At 36.8% G+C, this 8822-nt stretch overlaps 1 protein-coding gene across 3 annotated transcripts in view; it reads left to right on the top strand.

The window, feature by feature from the left end:
* The first annotated feature begins 1372 nt into the window (after positions 1-1372).
* Positions 1373-8822, top strand: part of LOC121322384 (villin-1-like) — a 29733-nt gene continuing 22283 nt past the window's right edge. Inside the window, exons 1-2 of one of the 3 annotated variants that reach the window (XM_041262250.1) lie at positions 1373-1542; positions 5925-6132. The gene's annotated coding sequence lies outside the window, so the exon portion shown is untranslated. Of the gene's footprint in view, positions 1543-4226; positions 4354-4386; positions 4607-5924; positions 6133-8822 lie in introns of those variants that run through there. The other 2 variants (XM_041262249.1, XM_041262251.1) reach the window with 2 other exon arrangements.

Here is an 8822-nt window from a genome sequence, read left to right as displayed (position 1 = left end):
AAACATCTCTCTTATATGTACTTGTATTTTAATAAGTAATAAGAACTTTGTGTACCAGAAAATATGTTATCAGTCTGAAGATGACCTCCTATATTTTAGAGATTAGGAGGGTAGAGGACATGAGATCATGGCCAATTAATTTTAAAGGAGTTGCCAGGACTTTTTAAATTATTCACTTAAAAATAAGAGCTGCCAAAATAGACCAAATGTTTAGCTTTAATTAAGTCTTCTGACACACGTAGCTGAGGAAACGTTCTATTAAAGTTGAGGCAAGAACCCAGTCAAGTATCATTCAACTTGCTGACACAAGCTGTTTAGTCCATTCTCTGAGAATATCTGAAAAAGCTGGTTGCTTTTTGGTTGTATTCAAAAGCCTCTACCTTCGAAGACCGCTCTTGTCTTTACTTCTTGTCTCCCGAGTTTAAGAGTGTGCTCAGAGCATAAAAGTATGTTGGAACATGACAGCTGCTTAATACTGTAGTAAATGTGAAATATGGATTAATACCAAATTGAAATGTAATGTTTTAGTTTTTTTATATAGTTTATACAATATTATTTTTCTTGAACAGGCTGCGTCCAAGTGCTGTTCAATTTACTGCAGACAGTTTATATATAAACATGGCAGCCTTGGTGCCAACCTGGTTTCCTTTCCAGCTTGCTGTTGGACAGACAGACTGACTCATTCGACCAGTGAGTCAGAAAGAGTTGAAGAAACTTACTTTCCATTTAGTTTCAGTCTTGCACGTTCTCAATATAGGGCTGCATTTCTGACAACAGAACTTACTTCATGGCTCCTACAGTCATAAGAAACAGAATGCATGTTACACGAAGGAGCGTCGACTGCTGTAAGAAACAAGCTGGTATTTCATTGTGCAATTTGTTAACATTTCATACTGTTGGTAAGGTAATGGGAATACCACATACTACTCTGCTATATTCTATTGGCAGTCTATGAAAGAGGTTAAGATTTAGTCACAGATTTATTTTAATTTTTATAACAGTTCTGGATTCATATCTTGAAACTTTCACGACTGATAGTTTTTAAACTCAGTTAAAAAATGATTTTAAATAGTCTCATACTGTTACTTTATATTTAATGTTTATTTAACACTTTTCATTTACATTATTTTATTATCCTATTTTTAACATCTGGGTTTTAAACCTTTTCTGAATAAACAAACAAACTAAGTAACATAACCTACCCTTGATGTATAGACAAAGTGCTTTAGTCTTCACTGCCATTTTTCTGGCAACTTCCACTTTTCCACAAAAGAAACATGAAGCTGAATAAAAAAGCCAGCGAATGCATGCCTTTCTCGTTATGTAACATAGCGGTTCTCTCCACTGAGATTCTTTGACTAAGCTGGCACAACAAGCAGGCAGCAGAGCGAGTGTAATCCGTCTCTAGGCTGCGACGGCTGCCTTGCTAGTTAATGTTTGCTGAGAGCGAGCAAGAGCTGTGAAGAGGCTGAAGTTTATTCAGAGCAAGGTGGAGAGACTGGTGGTTTGCTTGTACAGCCTAGAGGACATCTTCTGCAACAGGTAAGATGAACTTTAAGGAAACAACCATTTGTTTTGTTCTTTTTAGACTTGGTTACTTTCATTCCCACCTTTTCTGTGCCCTGCATCACCTGACCACTGTAAAAGGAATAGACTGAATCCTAAGTTTAACTTCCCAAGCGCGCAGACTCAAAACGGTAGGCAAGCAGTATTTGAAAGGTTCCCAAGGGAACATTCTCTGTTACAGCAAAGCTAAACTCAACTAATCCCACAGAGGTGAGTGACAACCTGATTTATTTTTTTAATCTATTTGCAGCCACAGATAAGCTGACCTTAATTATTTTAGCATCATGTAGCACCTTGTGTACAGTAAATTGCTCTGCATTTTACATAAAGTAGACCTAGCATTTTATTTTCTGCAGTTTAGGTAGAGATCACCATGCGTGTGCATCCTAATCTGGTCTGTTTACTTTTAAGATGAGGGTCAACGGCAGTGCTGCGCTTCTGCTTTAAATATATTAACCCCACACATCAAGCTGAGCTCTTTTCGCTGCCATTTTAGAAACTGGTGCGCAAATTCTGGCAAGATGATTAATCGGTGCACACTGATACTGTACGTGTTTTTAATTTCTAACACTTACGCCATTTCTGGCAGACATGGACATGAATTGTACCCTTCGAATACATGTCAAGAAATGTTTGTTCAAATATTCTGATGTGTCCCATTACTGTAATAACATAATTATTACAACTTGAAATAAATTAGCAAAGTTCTACAATATGAGCCTCTTTCAGTATCTCATCTGGTGTGAATTTTAAACTCTTTAAATAGATTACTTTTGCTTTGGATTGTTCTCTTTCATACAAATACACCACAAATGTACACTTGAATTGCATGCTTCATTACAGAGTGCTTCACAGTAATAGTAGAATCAGATCCAACTACAAAAAACACACGCAAACATATGTCTTCAATCTAGAATAAAAAAATTAAATTGTGTTGGCTGTCCTGATCTCAGTGGGGATTGGATTGGAATCACCAGTCGATCAGTTGCTTATCTCAGAAAGCTGTTTGGAAGATAGGGAGCTAGCAAGTTTTGATGAGAAGATGGCCCAAGATCATAAAGTACCTTATAGGTAGTAAGAATAGCTTTTAAATTTGTTCTGCAGGAGTGCAGAAGCAGATACTTAGTTTGCTTGTGTAGCTGCCAGTACAAGCAAGCATTCTGGCAGCAGCATTACAAGGTTATTTAATGTAACCGCTTCACAGGTATCTTTCCAGGAAGCAATACAAGTATGAAATAACAGTTCACCATCTTTCCTAGTTAACATGGGCCTTAATTGTACAATGTGCCCCAAATGATCAAAATAGGTCTTTGTGACAGAGCTAAGGTGTTTCAAACTTTACAGCCTGTTCCTGCTATTAAAATTTTTTTTTTTTAAATCCTTCCTATATTTTACACCTAACTCAGAATTCCACGGTGGGGCCCGGGATTTCCTTGTATCCTATCAGCTGCATAACGTTAAGCCCCGTGACCCCTGAGATTCCTGAATGTTTGTTGCCCTGGAAGGTTAAACCATTCACACTGTACATCAATCATTACACAAACCACAGGCTCAGCACTGAAGCTGTGTTTCAAGATCTATACCTTTTTAAATGTGTTTGAAGACCTGTAATGATCTGCCTGTAAATCATACCCTCAACTGACGAAACACAACAAAGGCAAAATTTAAATGAAATAGGGGCAGCATGCATCCACACCATTTGGTGGGCTACAGTTTGCAAGGAAGAGCTGTTGGTCATGTATCTCATTATTGATTATGTAACAAAATGTCAGTATTGTCATCATGAGACACAGTATTTACAGAGGCATACAAAAGATTAAGGCTGGCAGAGTGGAAGGATGCTAATTAAAGGAGTCTAAAACCAGGACTAGGTTGCAACCTCACTTTTTCTTGCCAGCTACTGGCTGCAGACAGTAGGCACGCTGCTTTACTCCACATTTGGTCTGTTTTAGCAATCTGCTCCTTTTTTTGTCTTTGTTCTGAATAGATCTGACCTTTTAAGGGACATTTGCTATTACTAGAGCCACAAAAACCTTGAAAGATTCACTTTCTCTTTTAGCAAGATCTTTCTCGTTCCTGTTTGCACAGGCCTAATAATAAACAACCCCAGTCTGACATCTGAGATTATGATTTCCATAGTGAAAGTAAAAGCAAATAACATGTCAAATTTCCACAATATAATCAGTAGCTAGTTGTATTTAATTGTTTTACTGCTGTTTTCACAGTCAAAAAAGATAAAGATAAATTTGGCCGGAGGTCTCGTCCATGAGTGTCGGAAGGCTATCTTCACGAGGCCGGCTGGAAATACATAAACAGTTACATGCATACCAGTGCCGCAGATAGGAAGTGGCTATGGGCCACCTCCTCCCAAAAAGATGAGGCTGCCAAACCATGAATGGAGAATAATAAATAATTAACGCACCCCACAATAGCGATATAAAATTGTCCGGAGGTCTCATCCGTGTGTGCCCGACAGCTACCAGCATGAGGCCGGCTATAAAAATGTGAACAGTTACAGCATCCCAGTGCCGCAGATAGAAAGTGGCTGTGGCCACCTCTCCCCCAAAAGACTAGGCGACCAAACTATGAGTGAATAATAATAAATAATTAACCTGCTCCACAGTGGCACTCTGTCATCTATCCCCGAAATATTGAATTTAATGAAAATCAGCAGCTGAGACACGGCCCGTCCCCCAGAGCATGACTGCACCGAGGGAGAGAGCCCAGCCTCTCAAACTCGACCTGGCACCCTGCAGAACTACGAAATACGAACCGCACAGCACTCCGGTAAGGAAAAACCCCCTACTCACATATTTTTATTTTTTAGGGGGAAACCTCAGGAAATCCGTGGCTGAGGACAACGGTCAACTCCTGTTTCGGCTTCCCAGCACTTGACTAAGCAGCCGAAACAAAAAGAAGTGACAAAAAAGAATAACACACAGAGCTTTTATGTGCTTGCTGATGACGGCTTGGTTAGGGGCAGATTATCCTTCCAGAAACGCAACCAAGTTTACAATTCAGCCAAAGTACTTCTTTTCAGGTCATTCTCCTAAACAAATGACATGCATGTCGAATTATATTTGATAGTAGTAAAGTGTGTTACAAAGTTAATCTTATTTTAAAGATTATAAATGGCCCTATTTATATAACATTAAAGACCTTTTTTTATTTATAAACATGATCTTATCTCACAGTGCCTTGGAAAGAAAAAAGTAACTTTTAACCCTCTCTTAAAGACTGAGAAAACTTTTCATTTTCTTTCTAAACTGCAAAATAGATTTCTTTTTAAACAGCCTGAACAAAACATGCCTTGAAGGATATTATATATATTATATATATATATATATATATATATATATAATATATATATATATATATATATATATATATATATATATATACCATTTGCTGTTTCTAGGAATTAACTGAACTGTAGGGTTTTAGAGACATTGCACATCTGTAGACGTGCCTGGTATGCAGAACATACGCCTTCTGTTTTATATTTATAATATCTCATAATAACTAAATATGTTTTAGATGGTTCATAGTAGCATAGTAGTAGGTGTAAAAGTCTGCAAGTTTCATAGTATTGCATCTATATATAATATATATACATACAGTGTGTGTGTGTGTGTGTGTGTATATATATATATATATATATATATATATATATATATATATATATATATATATATATATATATATATATATATATATATAGTCACATATCTGCCCTTCACATATCCGCCCTAACCGTTTATCTACCATGATCAAGCTCTTCAGCAACATTAGTTTACTATTGAACTGAGAATGTGGTGCGTGCGCTGCCATTGCTGGTAGTGTCACGTGAGCTGCTCATTGTGTTGATATGTAAATAAATTCTGTTCGCCTGTGAGGCGTATCAACTTCAACCTCTGCCTCGATCTCCTGCCTGTCATTCAGCAGACAGCTACGCATTTATATTGTGTATCTTTCTAAACAAGGGATTTAGGGGAGCTCCCTAATAAAAGCTGAATCTCAAAACAATAATTGTGTGAATATAGTAATTGTTACAGCTGTATATAGTGGTATTTAAAAAATAATTCATTTCACTGACTTTTTACATATGCACCCTTACTCTGGTCCCACCACAGTCAGATGCGCATGGATTACTGTATATATCAAACTATAACATGCACTACACCTTTAAAATACAGTTGTAAATGTAAAAACAAGCACATTTAAAACGGGGTTAAAATCTGTATGCAGTACATAAAAGAATGGGACAGCCAGTGTCACCTGCATTTCCCTTATGAATTGTAATTAAATTTGTATAGCCCAATGTGAGATGCGTGACAATCTCTCTGTCGCCTGTACAGATGACAAACACCTGTATGCAGATCCCTCCTGTGCAGCCATATATGGAAAGCGGAGAAGCGGATTATAGCTAAGGCACAAGGCAAAGTTCATCTTCTGTAAAGAGTAAAAAAAAAAAAAGACCTTTGCAGTAAGCAGCTCCCTCCCTGCCTCCTGCTGCACCTTCTCACAGACAGATCTACTGGCCACCATTTAACCAATCAACACCAGGTAAGGGTTGCATTTCTTGGTTTAAACATTCAGAAACGTTATCTAATATATTATTAATTATACTAAGTGTTGTATGGGAGCGTATTTGTGCTGTTGGTGATTCTGAGCTCTATATGGTGCTGGAGGGTTGATTTGAGAAAGCTGTTAATCATTTAGTGATTAAGAGGATCAAAATGCTGGAGAATGGAGTGATCCTGTATGTCAGCAAAATGTAGATAAAAATGCACTTTTTTTTGTAAAACACTGAGACAGTACAAATTATTGCATTCTTCTCTTCTATGTACCACTAAAGGATACACTCCAACACAACAAATATACTTTATACAAGTAAGAGACTGAAAATGGAGTTAGAGATATAACAAAACTCATTTAAAAAAGCAAGGCCTGCCAGTACTTCAAAGCTGCTTCTTTGGTGTGATGGTAATAGCAATACAAAATAAGTTCCTTTAAAATAGATATTGCTATTAGTGTTATTGGTTAAAGAAAAGCTGTTATGGTAGTTATGTTTTAACTCAGAGTTCTGCATGTACAGTAGTAATAAAAAGATTAGCACCTCTTACTGAGCTTGATATGAAAAAAAGATACTGTACCAAGCAGTGCAGATTTATTACACAGTAACAAAAGAGATGTTTCTATGGCTGTATTCTATAGTTCCTCTTCTAAGGATTTGACTCCACTCCTATTTGGAGTACTACCTGCCACAGATAAAATCACACTTATCAAATGGTTACTCCTACTCCACTTGATGTAGCTTTTTAGTAATGATAAAGCAACCACAACGTGCAGAGAATGCAAAGCAGCATGGACTTCAGTAGGACTCAATTTTAAGGCACTAGGTTGTCACTGAAAGGACGGAAAGTTGTAATTGCTAAATACGTATCTCTAATAAGATAACAGTGGAGCAATAAAGGAAAATGCTAGTTGTTTCTTACATAGTACTTTGAAGTTAATGTTCTCACAGATAAGAATGAAGTCAAAAGTAAACTATAAAGTTGTATAAGCTAAAATAGCGTTTTAGAATTTCCTTTGTTCAAATAAATGTTGCAAGTTGTCTGAAAAAAAGAACAAACTGAATTAAGCGCTTCAGCACATATAAGCTTTATGGGGTATTTCCCTGGGTTATTAGCAAATTCAGGACCAAATTGGAATGAGATTTCAAAACATTATTTCTGGTAATAACACAAAAATTATGCAAACAATTATCATTTTTAAAGGATTTTTCTGAAAAAAATCATTTTTTAAAGCCCTACAGTCAAATCTTGTGTCACCGTTAGTATTACTACATACCCTATGATCATAAAAAATTGAAAATATATAAGTAAACACATTTATTACTCCTTATGGAGGTACATATTACCAAACGATATCACTCAGATACATCTTTTTTAACGGATGTCCTAACCATGTTTAAACTAAGCCTTGTTAATTGACCTATTGGAATGTGTCTATGGCACTTGGATTAACCTCAAAAGAGGTCACTGAGTCTTTATTATCTACTGAGTAGACGGCAGGTCAGGGTCCTCCAACACCAGGCTTCATTGGATGAGCCACAAATACCACTTTCTATAGCGGCGGATTTCCTATGTAGGCACCCCATCCAAGCACAAACCAGCAGTCTTAACCGTGCTTCAGAGATAAGAGTAGATCCAGCTGGTTTAATACAAGCTAAGCAACTTGCATACGGATGACCAGCAAGTCATTGTTTGATTCTCTACTGGAGATAAGAGTTGGTCAAATGTTGAAGGATAACTTACAATTAGATAAAGACACTCCAAAGGTAGCTGTGCTAATCTCTCTGGGATAGTTGTAAAACAGCAAAAAAAATTCCTTTTGTTACTTATCAGAAAAGATATATATTTCACAATTACATCTTTGCATCCTTAGCAATAGCTAATAAAAAAAAAAATGAATCCCATTGTAAATGATTGTACCATTATGGTTAGGAAGAGACAGATGGGTATTTTTACAAATAAAATGAAAGTAGTTATAAATTCACTTCAAATATTCCACAACCCAGACATGAAAGGCTTTGTTTAAAACACAAGCAGTAAACCATAAAAGGATTTAGGTTGCCAGGAACGCAGGTCTACCAGATTAACACTGGCGTGTATGACTTGATTTTCCAGGCATCATTACATCACTAATGAGGTCCATGAAAGAACTAATATGACAACCATAAAACACAGTAACCAAGGTATTTCACAGAAGGAAAACAGAGCCAAAACTAAATTAACTAAGACATTATTCATAAAGCAATTCGGGCCAGCGAATGCATTTACTGACCCCTATAACCTAGATTAACAATATGCTTTTTCATTATCCTTATTAATATATTAAAACATTTTCTACTTCATCAGAACTTACAGTACAGTAGACAAGTGTTCTGTCATGAACCGTTATTTTGTACACATCAGTTGAAGAAAGAAGCCATATTTCTCAAGGGAAACAAAGCAATACTGTAATTGGGTCTCAAGTGTCAAAGCCTGTGCACTTGGTTAGACAGCAGAAGCAAAGGACGGCCATTGATCTTTCGTCCGCCTTGGCTTGTATGTGAGTGGCAAGATGACATTCAAGAACGTAAGAAAATGTACGAATGTGTGAAGGCCATTGAGCTCATCAATGCTCATGTGGTTCCTAGTAGCTGGTGTATCTACAAATGTTGTCAATTGGTTCTTAAAGGAACCCAGCGA

The sequence above is a fragment of the Polyodon spathula genome, chromosome 10 (assembly GCF_017654505.1).
Source record: "Polyodon spathula isolate WHYD16114869_AA chromosome 10, ASM1765450v1, whole genome shotgun sequence".
NCBI lineage: Eukaryota > Metazoa > Chordata > Actinopteri > Acipenseriformes > Polyodontidae > Polyodon > Polyodon spathula.
This window is presented reverse-complemented; position numbering and strand designations above follow the sequence as displayed.